This window comes from Bombina bombina, chromosome 11, assembly GCF_027579735.1.
Source record: "Bombina bombina isolate aBomBom1 chromosome 11, aBomBom1.pri, whole genome shotgun sequence".
Lineage (NCBI taxonomy): Eukaryota > Metazoa > Chordata > Amphibia > Anura > Bombinatoridae > Bombina > Bombina bombina.
The window spans coordinates 7,273,990-7,286,928 of NC_069509.1; positions in this window are offsets into that span (position 1 = coordinate 7,273,990).

The window sequence follows — 12,939 nt, forward strand, 5'->3', positions numbered from 1 at the left end:
CCAAATAGATACTCACAGGTCCTGAAGTCTGGCGGAGAAGATCTTCCAGACGGGTCCATTATCTTCATCCACAGCGAAGGCGGAGCGGAGATGCGGAGCGGTGTTTCCAGATGTGGCGATCCTCAGAGGCGGCGATGGTCCTTGGCGGCGGTTCCTGGCGGCGGTGCTCCACGGCGGCATGGAGGTTCCGCCGCACACTGAAGATTAAATGCAAGGTACCCCATATTTATTGGGGTACCTTGCATTCCTATTGGCTGACATTTTCACATCAGCCAATAGGATGAGAGCAAGTGAAATCTTATTGGTTGGTGAACAGCCAATAGGATTTCACTTGCTCTCATCCTATTGGCTGGTGTACAGCCAATAGGATGAGAGCAAGTGAAATCCTATTGGCTGATTTGAACAGCCAATAGGATTTGAGTAGCTCTCATCCTATTGGCTGATTTGAATTTGAAGAATCAAATCAGTCAATAGGCATTCAAGGGACGCCATCTTTAATCGCATACCTTGAATTCACTATCCATCCAGTGTACGGCGGTGATCGTACGAAGAGGATCCTCCACGCTCCATGGCTCCTCGGTCGCCAGTCTTCAGTTCCAGGGTTGCCGGTCTTCAGCTCCGCGGTCATCGGTCTTCAGCTCCGCTCCGCGACGGATGTTCCTGGAAGAAGAAAGAAGAGGTTCCGCTTGGAAGAAGACTATTTAGATTAGGGATGGGCAGTAAAAGAGCTAAATACCCTTTTAAGGGAAATGCCCAACAAATGCCCTTTTCAGGGCAATGGGTAGTTTAGTTTTTTTTGTGTGTTATGTTCTTTTATTTTAGGGGGTTTACTGTTATGGGAGACTTTGTGTATTTTTAATGTAAAATATCTGTTTATCTTGGGGCAATGCCCTGCAAAAAGCCCTTTTATTCTTAGTGTAGGGCTATTTTTATTTGGTGGGGGGGGGGGCTTTTTTTATTTTCATAGGGATTAGGTTTAATTTTGTAAACTTTGGTAATTTGTTTTTTTATTTTCTGTAATGTTAGCCTTTTTTATTTTTTGTAACCTTAGCTTTTTTATTTTTTGTAACTGTAGTAATTTTTAGTTTAATTAATTTGTTTTAATTTAGGAGGTGTTAGTTTAGGGGGTGTTAGATTAGGGGCTTAGTAATTTAATTAGTTATTTGCATTGTGGTATTTGGCGGTTTAAGGGGTTAATAGGTTAATTAGGTTTATTGCGATGTGTGTGTTATATATACACAAGCACGGATACACACACACATATATATACATATATATTTATGTGTGGGGGGGGGGGAAGTAGAGGGATGTGAGCGGATAGCCTTATGATGGGGGAGTACAGGGATGTAAACGGATAGCCTTATGATAAGGAGTACAGGGATGTGAGCGAATAGTCTTATGATAAGGAGTACAGGGATGTGAGCGGATAGCCTTATGATGAGAGACCACAGGGATGTGAGCGGATAGCCTTATGATGAGGAGTACAGGGATGTGAGTGGATAGCCTTATGATGGGGGAGTACAGGGATGTGAGCGGATAGCCTTATGATGGGGAGTACAGGGATGTGAGCGGATAGCCTTATGATGGGGAGTACAGGGATATGAGCGGATAGCCTTATGATGAGGAGTACAGGGATGTGAGCGGATAGCCTTATGATGAGGAGCACAGGGATGTGAGCGGATAGCCTTATGATGAGGGAGTACAGGGATGTGAGCGGATAGCCTTATGTTACGGTACCAACAGTGTACCAAGGGTTAATACCAGGGAACAACGTCCTGCATAGGAAATCAGCAATTCACAACCCAGCCAGTTTCAGGTTTAAAACAGAATGTCATTTATTAAAGGCTAGATGCCTAGTATTTATACAGGTTTGACCCCAGATGGGGGGGTTGAAAGACTCTTGTACATTTAGATAAAAAGGGGAAGACGCCCTTTTATGAAACAGTAGAATTACATTACTTAAATACTTTACTTAGGCAGATAACAACTTAAACACATTTGGCTTGTCTTATCACCTAGCGTCTGCTCTCTGAGGGTGATTAAACAATGGCCTGTTTATTACTTAAATGTAATTATAGCACACAATAGCTGAGGCCAGAAAACCTGTCTTTAGAAATTAGATTCTTAGCTAAACACAAATAACTCCTTCAGTCCTGACAGAAGGGTCTGTCACATAGCTCCCCCCTTGTGGAACACTCCTGCAGACCCGGCTTGACCCTTTGGCGGGTCAACCTGGGGATGACCGGACTAGGAGGTGGTAGGCATGTCAGTTTGTCAGGACAATCCATCTGTATTTCCGTTATGAGAGAGAATTCCTGTCCATACAAACAAGGGTTCAACTTCCTCAGTGCCCAGACTAGGGCTAAACAGTCCTTCAAAATCCCATCAGCTTCTTTACGAGTTTTCTGTACCTGCTCTTTATAGGTATCCACAATCCCTTCATACTGACATAGGGTGCCCTTGAGTTGCTGCACCTCACTATGAGCCAGCGTCAGCTTCTCCTCAAGTGTCACTAAGTTTGTCTTTAATGTTTCATGTTCCACTCTCAAGCTGGTGTTTTCTGCAGTCTGTCGGTGCAGCCTGTCTAGCAGAGATTCCTGTTCTAAACGTGCTTTTTCCTCTGCGCTCCTCTTCTCCTTCATCAGCGCATTGTAACGGGACTTCCACGTATCAATAGCGGACAGAGATTTACTGAGCTCAGCGTCCTGGGGCTTAGCAGCAGGGGGGTCAGTCTCTGCTGCACGGATCTGGGCACGGGTAGTCACAGGGTTAACATCAGCGGGACCCATAGGAGCGTAGCCAGAAACAAGGGGGGCCAAGTTATTTCCAAGGAGAACATCAGCGGGTAAATCCTTCATGACCCCCACATTCACAGGTCTAGCGCCCACTCCCCAATCCAAATGTACCCTGGCAACAGGTAGGCGGAACACAGCGCCCCCTGCTACCCTCACAATCACAGTGTCTCCAGTGTGCTGTTTCTCAGACACCAAGTTCTTTTGAAGCAAGGTCGTGGTAGCACCAGTATCCCGTAGACCACTGACCTCCTTCCCATTCACTTTAACCAGTTGCCGGTTATTCCGGCGGGCAGCTTGCACAAGGTCTGCTTCATGTAGGATGCCCCAGCATTCTTGCGCGTCTACGTAGCGGGCCGCAGGCTGAGGGTTACGTGGGATTCTGCCGGCGGGTCTTCTCCAGGACTGTGCTTGGTTCGCTGCATTTAGGGGACACTCTGGTCTTTTGTGCCCTAGTTGCTTACATCCAAAGCACCGAATAGGTTGTGAGTAGCCCCGCGAATTGAACCGGGCTCTCTGAGGGTAGTTCGTGGCCAGAGGCCGTGTGGTATAGCGGTGCGCCGGGGGTTGGTAACTGGCAGCTGCTGGGGTGACTGGGGGTCTGTACTCCACTCTAGCAGGGGGCTTAGTGGTAGAAGTGTCCAGTTTGCGGGCATCCGTATACTCATCTGCCAAGCGAGCCGCTTCATACAGGGTGGAGGGTTTACGGTCCCGAACCCACTCTCGAACTCCTGCGGGTAACTTGTCGAAGCAATGTTCCAACAGGAATAGCTGCAGCACCTCTTCCCCAGACACGGCTTGGCACCCCGCTATCCAGTGAGCTGCTGTGCGGTGCACCTTACATGCCCACTCAAGGTAGGAATCTCCAGTTAATTTAACAGTGTCTCTGAACCGCCTCCGGTATGCCTCCGGTGTAACCGCATACCTGGAGAGCAGAGCCTCTTTTACAGTATTATAATCCCCGACTTCCTCATCTGGAATGGCCCGAAAAGCCTCACTGGCCCGGCCGGATAATTTTCCGGATAATATCATGACCCAGTCCTCTGCGGGTACCTTGTGTAGTGCACATTGCCTCTCAAAATCCGCAAGGTACCCATCAATCTCTCCTTCTGTTTCCAGGAAGTTTTTAAAAGCTGCAAAATTTACTTTTCTCTTTTCCACTGGGTTTGCTGCAGCGCCGCTTTGGCGAAGTAGGTTGGCCTCCACAGCTGCTATGACCCGGTCGATAATTTCCGCAGATGGGTTGGGGCCATAATGTGCCAGTCTTATTTTAACCGCCCGATCAAAGCTTGCTTCTGCGGGGGTTCTGTCTGCTATGCTGGGCCCATTGGTTCCTTCTGTCCCTGGTACTCTTTCCATCTTAGTCAGTATTGTAATAATCCCCCTCTTCCTGAGGTTACTGGCTTGTGTAGTTGCTCTTCTGGGCGATAAGGTTCATTCCGTCGCTTGCCACCAATGTTACGGTACCAACAGTGTACCAAGGGTTAATACCAGGGAACAACGTCCTGCATAGGAAATCAGCAATTCACAACCCAGCCAGTTTCAGGTTTAAAACAGAATGTCATTTATTAAAGGCTAGATGCCTAGTATTTATACAGGTTTGACCCCAGATGGGGGGGTTGAAAGACTCTTGTACATTTAGATAAAAAGGGGAAGACGCCCTTTTATGAAACAGTAGAATTACATTACTTAAATACTTTACTTAGGCAGATAACAACTTAAACACATTTGGCTTGTCTTATCACCTAGCGTCTGCTCTCTGAGGGTGATTAAACAATGGCCTGTTTATTACTTAAATGTAATTATAGCACACAATAGCTGAGGCCAGAAAACCTGTCTTTAGAAATTAGATTCTTAGCTAAACACAAATAACTCCTTCAGTCCTGACAGAAGGGTCTGTCACACCTTATGATGAGGAGTACAGGGATGTGAGCGGATAGCCTTATGATAAGGAGTACAGGGATGTGAGCAGATAGCCTTATGATGAGGAGTACAGGGATGTGAGCGGATATCCTTATGATGGGGGGAGTACAGGGATGTGAGCGGATAGCCTTATGATGAGGAGTACAGGGATGTGAGCGGATAGCCTTATGATGAGGAGTACAGGGATGTGAGTGGATAGCCTTATGATAAGGAGTACAGGGATGGGAGCGGATAGCCTTATGATGAGGAGTACAGGGATGTGAGCGGATAGCCTTATGATGGGGGGGAGTACAGGGATGTGAGCGGATAGCCTTATGATGGGGGAGTACAGGGATATGAGCGGATAGCCTTATGATGAGGGAGCACAGGGATGTGAGCGGATAGCCTTATGATGAGGGAGTACAGGGATGTGAGCGGATAGCCTTATGATAAGGAGTACAGGGGTGTGAGTGGATAGCCTTATGATAAGGAGTACAGGGATGTGAGCGGATAGCCTTATGATGAGGAGTACAGGGATGTGAGCGGATAGCCTTATGATGGGGGAGTACAGGGATGTGAGCGGATAGCCTTATGATAAGGAGTACAGGGATGTGAGTGGATAGCCTTATGATAAGGAGTACAGGGATGTGAGCGGATAGCCTTATGATGAGGAGTACAGGGATGTGAGCGGATAGCCTTATGATGAGGAGTACAGGGATGTGAGCGGATAGCCTTATGATGGGGAGTACAGGGATGTGAGCGGATAGCCTTATGATGAGGAGTACCGGGATGTGAGCGGATAGCCTTATGATGAGGAGTACAGGGATATGAGCGGATAGCCTTATGATGTGGAGTACAGGGATGTGAGCGGATAACCTTATGATAAGGAGTACAGGGATATGAGCGGATAGCCTTATGATGAGGAGTACAGGGATGTGAGTAGATAGCCTTATGATGAGGAAGTACAGGGATGTGAGCGGATAGCCTTATGATGAGGAGTACAGGGATGTGAGCTGATAGGCTTATGATGAGGAGTACAGGGTCTTGAGTGGATAGCCTTATGATAAGGAGTACAGGGATGTGAGCGGATAGCCTTATGATGAGGAGTACAGGGATGTGAGCGGATAGCCTTATGATGAGGAGTACAGGGATGTGAGCGGATAGCCTTATGATGGGGAGTACAGGGATGTGAGCGGATAGCCTTATGATGAGGAGTACAGGGATGTGAGCGGATAGCCTTATGATGAGGAGTACAGGGATGTGAGCGGATAGCCTTATGATGAGGGAGTACAGGGATATGAGTGGATAGTCTTATGATGGGGAGTACAGGGATGTGAGCGGATTGCCTTATGATGGGGTGATCACAGGGATATGAGTGGATAGCCTTATGATGAGGAGTACAGGGATGTGAGTGGATAGCCTTATGATGGGGGATTACAGGGATGTGAGTGGATAGCCTTATGATGAGGAAGTACAGGGATGTGAGCGGATAGCCTTATGATAAGGAGTAGAGGGATGTGAGCGGATAGCCTTATGATGAGGAGTACAGGGATGTGAGCGGATAGGCTTATGATGAGGAGTACAGGGATGTGAGTGGATAGCCTTATGATGAGGGAGTACAGGGATATGAGCGGATAGTCTTATGATGGGGAGTACAGGGATGTGAGCGGATTGCCTTATGATGGGGGGGATCACAGGGATATGAGTGGATAGCCTTATGATGGGGAACACACCGATGTTGGGGATCACAGTGTTGTACACAGAATAAAGGAAGTACTAGTGCGTAAAGGTAACTCTGGAGCATAGTCATTGGTATAGTGAGCAGACTTTACTTACCCATCACTCCTTCAGTGGTTGCAGCGTAATAGTTGTTGGCATTTTCGTTACCGCTTGGATCATATATTGGGGTGTGGGTTCTCTTACACGTATCCTCTCCAGGTTTACATTCCTTGGTCTGAAATTTCTTGCAATTACTCGGGCCTACACACGCGTGGCACATCATCCCTATAGTGGCATGAAGACAGCAGGTTGTCTCTTGGTCATATAAAGCCCATTCACACATTTAGGATTAGACTTGTTAAGAAGAATCATAAACAATCATTTTTGTTATAACATCTTTATTTTAGTTGTAACAGCATAAGGTTAGTGATGGCATAGAAGGATGCTTAGTTATATTTATATATATTAAGTTATATTAGAAGTGTGCAAGCTAACATTCTGATATTCTCCTAGATTATGTGACTGTGTGTGTGCCCCAGGCTGGGTATGGAAGGAGAGGGAGAGGACTGTGTTTGTGCCCCAGGCTGGGTATGGAAGTAAAGGGAGAGGACTGTGTTTGTGCCCCAGGCTGGGTATGGAAGGAGAAGGAGAGGACTGTGTGTGTGCCCCAGGCTGAGTATGGGAGGAGAGGGAGAGGACTGTGTGTGTGCCCCAGGCTAGGTATGGAAGGAGAGGGAGAGGACTGTGTTTGTGCCCCAGGCTGGGTATGGAAGGAGAGGGAGAGGAATGTGTGTGTGCCCCAGGCTGGGTATGGAAGGAGAGGGAGAGGACTGTGTTTGTGCCCCAGGCTGGGTATGGAAGGAGAGGGAGAGGACTGTGTTTGTGCCCCAGGCTGGGTATGGAAGGAGAGGGAGAGGACTGTGTGTGTGCCCCAGGCTGGGTATGGAAGGAGAGGGAGAGGACTGTGTTTGTGCCCCAGGCTGGGTATGGAAGTAAAGGGAGAGGACTGTGTTTGTGCCCCAGGCTGGGTATGTGTTACAGAAGCATTAGTTATTTTGTTGTGAAGAGCTTATTTCCCAGCAGCAATGCCTGAACCAGCAAGCCAGCGCCTAAGAAGGGCTCCAAGAAAACTGTAACAAGTTTCATTTCATAAAGAGTTAACTCTTTTTTTTTCAGCTTTTAGAAACTATTGTCTAATCACCTCTGGAGCCAGACTGCTAATTGATAAGATGAACTTGTAAACTTGTTATCTTAAGTACTGTAATCCTATTGTGGCCTGTCAAAGGACAGTGCTCTCTATCTAAATGTGTGATGGGGGATTTTGTGCTTCCCCCCCTCTCCCCCTGGGAGTGCCCTGTGTGCATGTAACCTTAATAAAAAGCAGGCTGGGCATCCCAGTCCTGAGTTCTTGTTTGACCCTCAATCGCAGCGTTGACTCGTTTTTGTGGGCAGAAGGGTATCCTAGCTGTACTACAGCTAAGGGAGATTATTCTATATTTGCGAGACTCATATAGAATACTATGGAAAGCAGCTTCTCCCCTCTTTAGCAATAGGGATCCAGGCTACTAAGCGGTCCATCTCTCAGCGAGACTAAGGGTAACCGTAACATTTGGCGGCAGCGGCGGGATTTTCCTGGATTTCCTAGGAGAGGTACAGAACGGAAAAATTGAAGCGTACAACCCTAAAGGATTTACTTGAAAGCAGAGGGGGGTACGCCAGCAACCGGCCGAGGAGAGAGCTGATCGCAGAATTGACCGAACTGGATCAGAGCTTCACAATGGCGGAAACACCGACCACGATTAGTGACGAAAAAACCAGGATTGTTCGGGAAAGGCTCTCATTATACGGGCCGAACCCCTCCATGGAATTGGTACAGCAGTTGATGGCGGAGGCGGACGAGGATATACGAGAGACTCGAGCCCACGAACTCAACCTAGCGAACGCACACCGCAATGCTGAAGCCCCGCAGGTAATCATCCCTGTCGAAAATGCTGGGAGGCCCAAGATACCCTATGCGGCATTTCGACCCTTCCTAGAGAGCGAGACAGGGATTGATGAATATTTGGCGGACTTCGAAAGGCAATGTGCCCTGCACCAGATTCCCAACAGAGAGTGGCCCACGATATTGTCTGGGAAACTATCCGGGCGAGCCCTGGAAGCCTTTCGTACTCTGGGTGCTGAGGAAGTGACACAGTATGAGCTAGTTAAGGAGACACTGTTGCGACGGTACGCTGTAACTCCGGACACGTATCGCCGACAGTTTCGGGGCACGGAAAAGAAGCCTAACGATACCCATATGGAATGGGCGCACCGAATGCGGAGAGCGGCAAATCACTGGCTGAGCGGAAGTAAAGCGGTGACTGGGGAGGAAATTTTACAATTGTTTCTCTTAGAACATTTTTATAATGGCATGGAACAGCAAGGGAAGGAATGGCTGCGAGACAGGCGGCCTTCTACCTTAGAAGAAGCAGCCAAATTGGCCGATGAACATTATGACTCCCGTCTTCACGAACCCATGAACTACCGAGCTCCAGCACGGGTCGAACCCAGAGAGGTTTACCGTGCACCCCCTCGTGCTGAATTCCGAGCCCTGGTGCCCACAGGGCCCGTCCGACACTCAGGACCACCCAATAACAGCTCTGAGCGTCCCAGACCGACTTGCCACCGATGCAAGCAACCAGGGCATTTCATGGCTATCTGCCCCCTTAATACGCACCAGACACCCAGGAATTACAATTACCCCTCTGGGTCCTATCGTCCGGCCCGGGCCCTCTGTGTTAACCAAGAGGCCCCTATGGAGGGATATGTGGGGCCGCTTCACGAGGCAGACCCTGTATATGCTGCCTCAGATAACCGCCAGCACCATCGGCAGAGGGTATGGCTCGAGGGGCGATCTACCGAGGGATTGCGAGACACAGGGGCTACTATCACGCTGGTACAGAGTCATTTGGTGCCAGAGCACAAGCGATCCGGACAGACTGTGGCCGTTAGAGTGGCGGGGGGGGATGTGTACAAAATTCCAACAGCTAAAGTGCATCTTGATTGGGGAGCGGGAAAGGGGGCTGTGAACGTGGGCCTAATGGATAATTTACCTGCCGAAGTACTACTGGGCAACGATTTGGGCCCCATGACTTCTGCCTATGCTCCAGTATGCAACAACGAGGCGGACCCAGTGACTACACGGGCCCAAGCCCGGACGGAGCGAGAGCTCTCACCAGTGCGGGAGACACAGGTAAGACCTACCCCGACCTTGCCTGACAGGTTAGGCCCCATACCCTGGGACACCCCAGATGCCTTCGAGGCAGAGTCTAAGACTGACCCGACCTTACAAAAGTACCGGGAACGAGCAGAGACCGGAGGGGGCGGGGCAGATAACGAAACATTCTTATGGGAAAAAGGGAAACTATACCGCTGGACAGAGAAAAGGGGACAGCGTAGGCGACAGCTGGTAGTGCCCCACAAATACCGTCAAGAAATCCTCAAAATAGGCCACGACATCCCCTTAGCAGGCCACCTAGCCGTTACCCGTACCCTACACCGCATTACTCACACGTTCTTTTGGCCAGGGGTGCACGCTGACGTTAGAACTTACTGTAACACCTGCGATGTGTGTCAACGAGTAGGAAGGCGAGGCGATCACCCTAAAGCCCAGCTAGTAAATATGCCCATTGTAGAGGAACCCTTCAGCCGGGTTGCTATTGACCTAGTGGGACCACTGGCTACCCCTAGTCCCTCCGGTAAGCGATACATTCTTACCGTAGTGGACTACGCTACCAGGTACCCAGAGGCTGTCGCCCTATCCAACATACAAGCGGATACGGTAGCGAATGCACTAGTACAGGTGTTCTCCCGGGTAGGATTTCCAAAAGAAATCCTATCCGACCGAGGCACCCAATTTACGGCTGAATTGACCCAACAACTCTGGCAGGTTTGCAAAATTAAGTCCCTCCTAAGCTCCCCATACCACCCCCAGACGAACGGGCTGTGTGAGAGGTTCAATGGGACCCTCAAGCAAATGCTCAAGACGTTCACTCAGGAATACCGAGACTGGGAACGCTTCCTGCCGCACCTCCTATTTGCTTATCGGGAGGTGCCCCAGGAAACGACAGGGTTCTCTCCCTTCGAGTTGCTCTACGGAAGAAAGGTACGGGGACCCCTAAACCTGATCCGGGAGCACTGGGAGGGAGAGATGGAGGCTGACGGTGTCCCAATTGTGCCATACGTGCTGGAACTCAGGGACCGAATGGAGCAATTAGCCAAATCCGTGCGGGCTAATCTCCAGTTGGCCCAGAGAAGACAGAAAGTATGGTACGATCGGGGGGCCCGAAAGAGAATCTTCACCATAGGACAAAAGGTGTTAGTACTTAAGCCGGTGAAGACAGACAAATTGCAGGCGTCCTGGCAGGGTCCCTACCAGATCGTAGAGAAAAGGGGAGACACCACTTATGTGATAGCTAGCTGCCACGACAACAATCTTAGAAAGACATTCCATGTAAACATGCTCAAGGAATATTTTGAGCGACCAGAGAACGTGACGGCCGTATGTTGTTCCCCTCAGGAAGACCCCGACAGTTTACCCATTCCAGACCTATTAGAAAAGAGCCTCCCCACAGGTATAGTGGCGCAGGTTCAGATAGGGGACCGACTTAGCCCCACTGAAAGGGAGCAGCTCAACCAACTCCTCCAGTCCAAACACCTCACCTTCTCCCCGAAGCCAGGGTACACTACTTTAACCACCCACCAGGTAGATACTCCGGGACAAGCTCCCTTGCGCCAGGCTCCGTACCGAATCCCCGAAGCAGTTAGGACAGGAATGAAGAAGGAGATCGATGAGATGCTCCAGCTCAGGGTAATTGAGCCCTCCGATAGTCCCTGGGCCTCCCCAGTTGTCTTGGTGCCCAAGAAAGATGGGACCACCCGGTTCTGCGTAGACTATCGGAGGCTCAATGAAAATACCGTGACGGACGCTTACCCTATGCCCAGGGTAGACGAGCTACTCGATCGTATAGCCAGGGGAAATTACCTGACCACTATTGACCTCTGCAAAGGTTACTGGCAGATTCCCCTGGCCCCGGAGGCTATCCCCAAGTCGGCATTCGTCACCCCATTCGGCTTATATCAGTTTAGGGTAATGCCGTTTGGGATGAAGAATGCCCCAGCTACATTCCAGCGCTTGGTGGATAGGCTCCTGGATGGCTTCCAGAGTTTTGCTTGCGCCTACCTGGACGACATAGCGATCCACAGTGAGTCCTGGGAGGACCACTTAGCTCATGTGGGAATGGTTCTGGATCAGATCCGGGCTGCTGGCCTGACTCTGAAGCCAGAAAAATGCCACTTTGGGATGGCCGAGGTACAGTACCTGGGTCACCGGGTGGGGTGTGGAAAGCAGCGACCAGAGCCGGCCAAAATAGAAGCTGTCGCCAATTGGCCCACCCCCATCACTAAGACTCAGGTCCTAGCCTTCCTGGGCACGGCAGGGTACTATAGACGGTTCGTACCAGACTACAGCACACTTGCCAAACCCCTGACTGACTTGACCAAGAAGAACTTACCTCGACAGGTCCTGTGGTCTCCCCACTGTGAAACGGCTTTCCAGGCTCTCAAAAATGCTCTAATTAACGCTCCTGTCTTGGCGGCCCCAGCCCTTAACAAACGTTTTATCGTCCATACCGATGCTTCCATGTTCGGGCTGGGAGCCGTCCTCAGCCAAGTAGGCGAAGATGGAGGGGAGCATCCAGTTGCCTACATCAGCCGGAAGCTCCTGCCCCGCGAAGTCAGCTATGCAGCGGTCGAAAAGGAGTGTTTGGCTTTGGTGTGGGCATTAAAGAAATTGACTCCCTATTTATATGGTCAGGAGTTCACTCTGGTCACCGACCATAACCCGTTGGTGTGGCTGAACCGGGTCTCTGGAGATAACGGCAGGCTATTACGTTGGAGCTTATCGTTGCAAACCTTCAATTTCACCATTACTTACAGACCTGGGAAACAGAATGGCAACGCCGACGGGTTGTCCAGACAAACCGACCTCAGCCCCGCATAACCAGCGGTCTGGACAGCCTTAGTCTGCCCCGAAAAGGGGTCAGACCGTGTCTGCCAGAGTGTTCCACAGAAAGGGAGCAATGTTACAGAAGCATTAGTTATTTTGTTGTGAAGAGCTTATTTCCCAGCAGCAATGCCTGAACCAGCAAGCCAGCGCCTAAGAAGGGCTCCAAGAAAACTGTAACAAGTTTCATTTCATAAAGAGTTAACTCTTTTTTTTTCAGCTTTTAGAAACTATTGTCTAATCACCTCTGGAGCCAGACTGCTAATTGATAAGATGAACTTGTAAACTTGTTATCTTAAGTACTGTAATCCTATTGTGGCCTGTCAAAGGACAGTGCTCTCTATCTAAATGTGTGATGGGGGATTTTGTGCTTCCCCCCCTCTCCCCCTGGGAGTGCCCTGTGTGCATGTAACCTTAATAAAAAGCAGGCTGGGCATCCCAGTCCTGAGTTCTTGTTTGACCCTCAATCGCAGCGTTGACTCG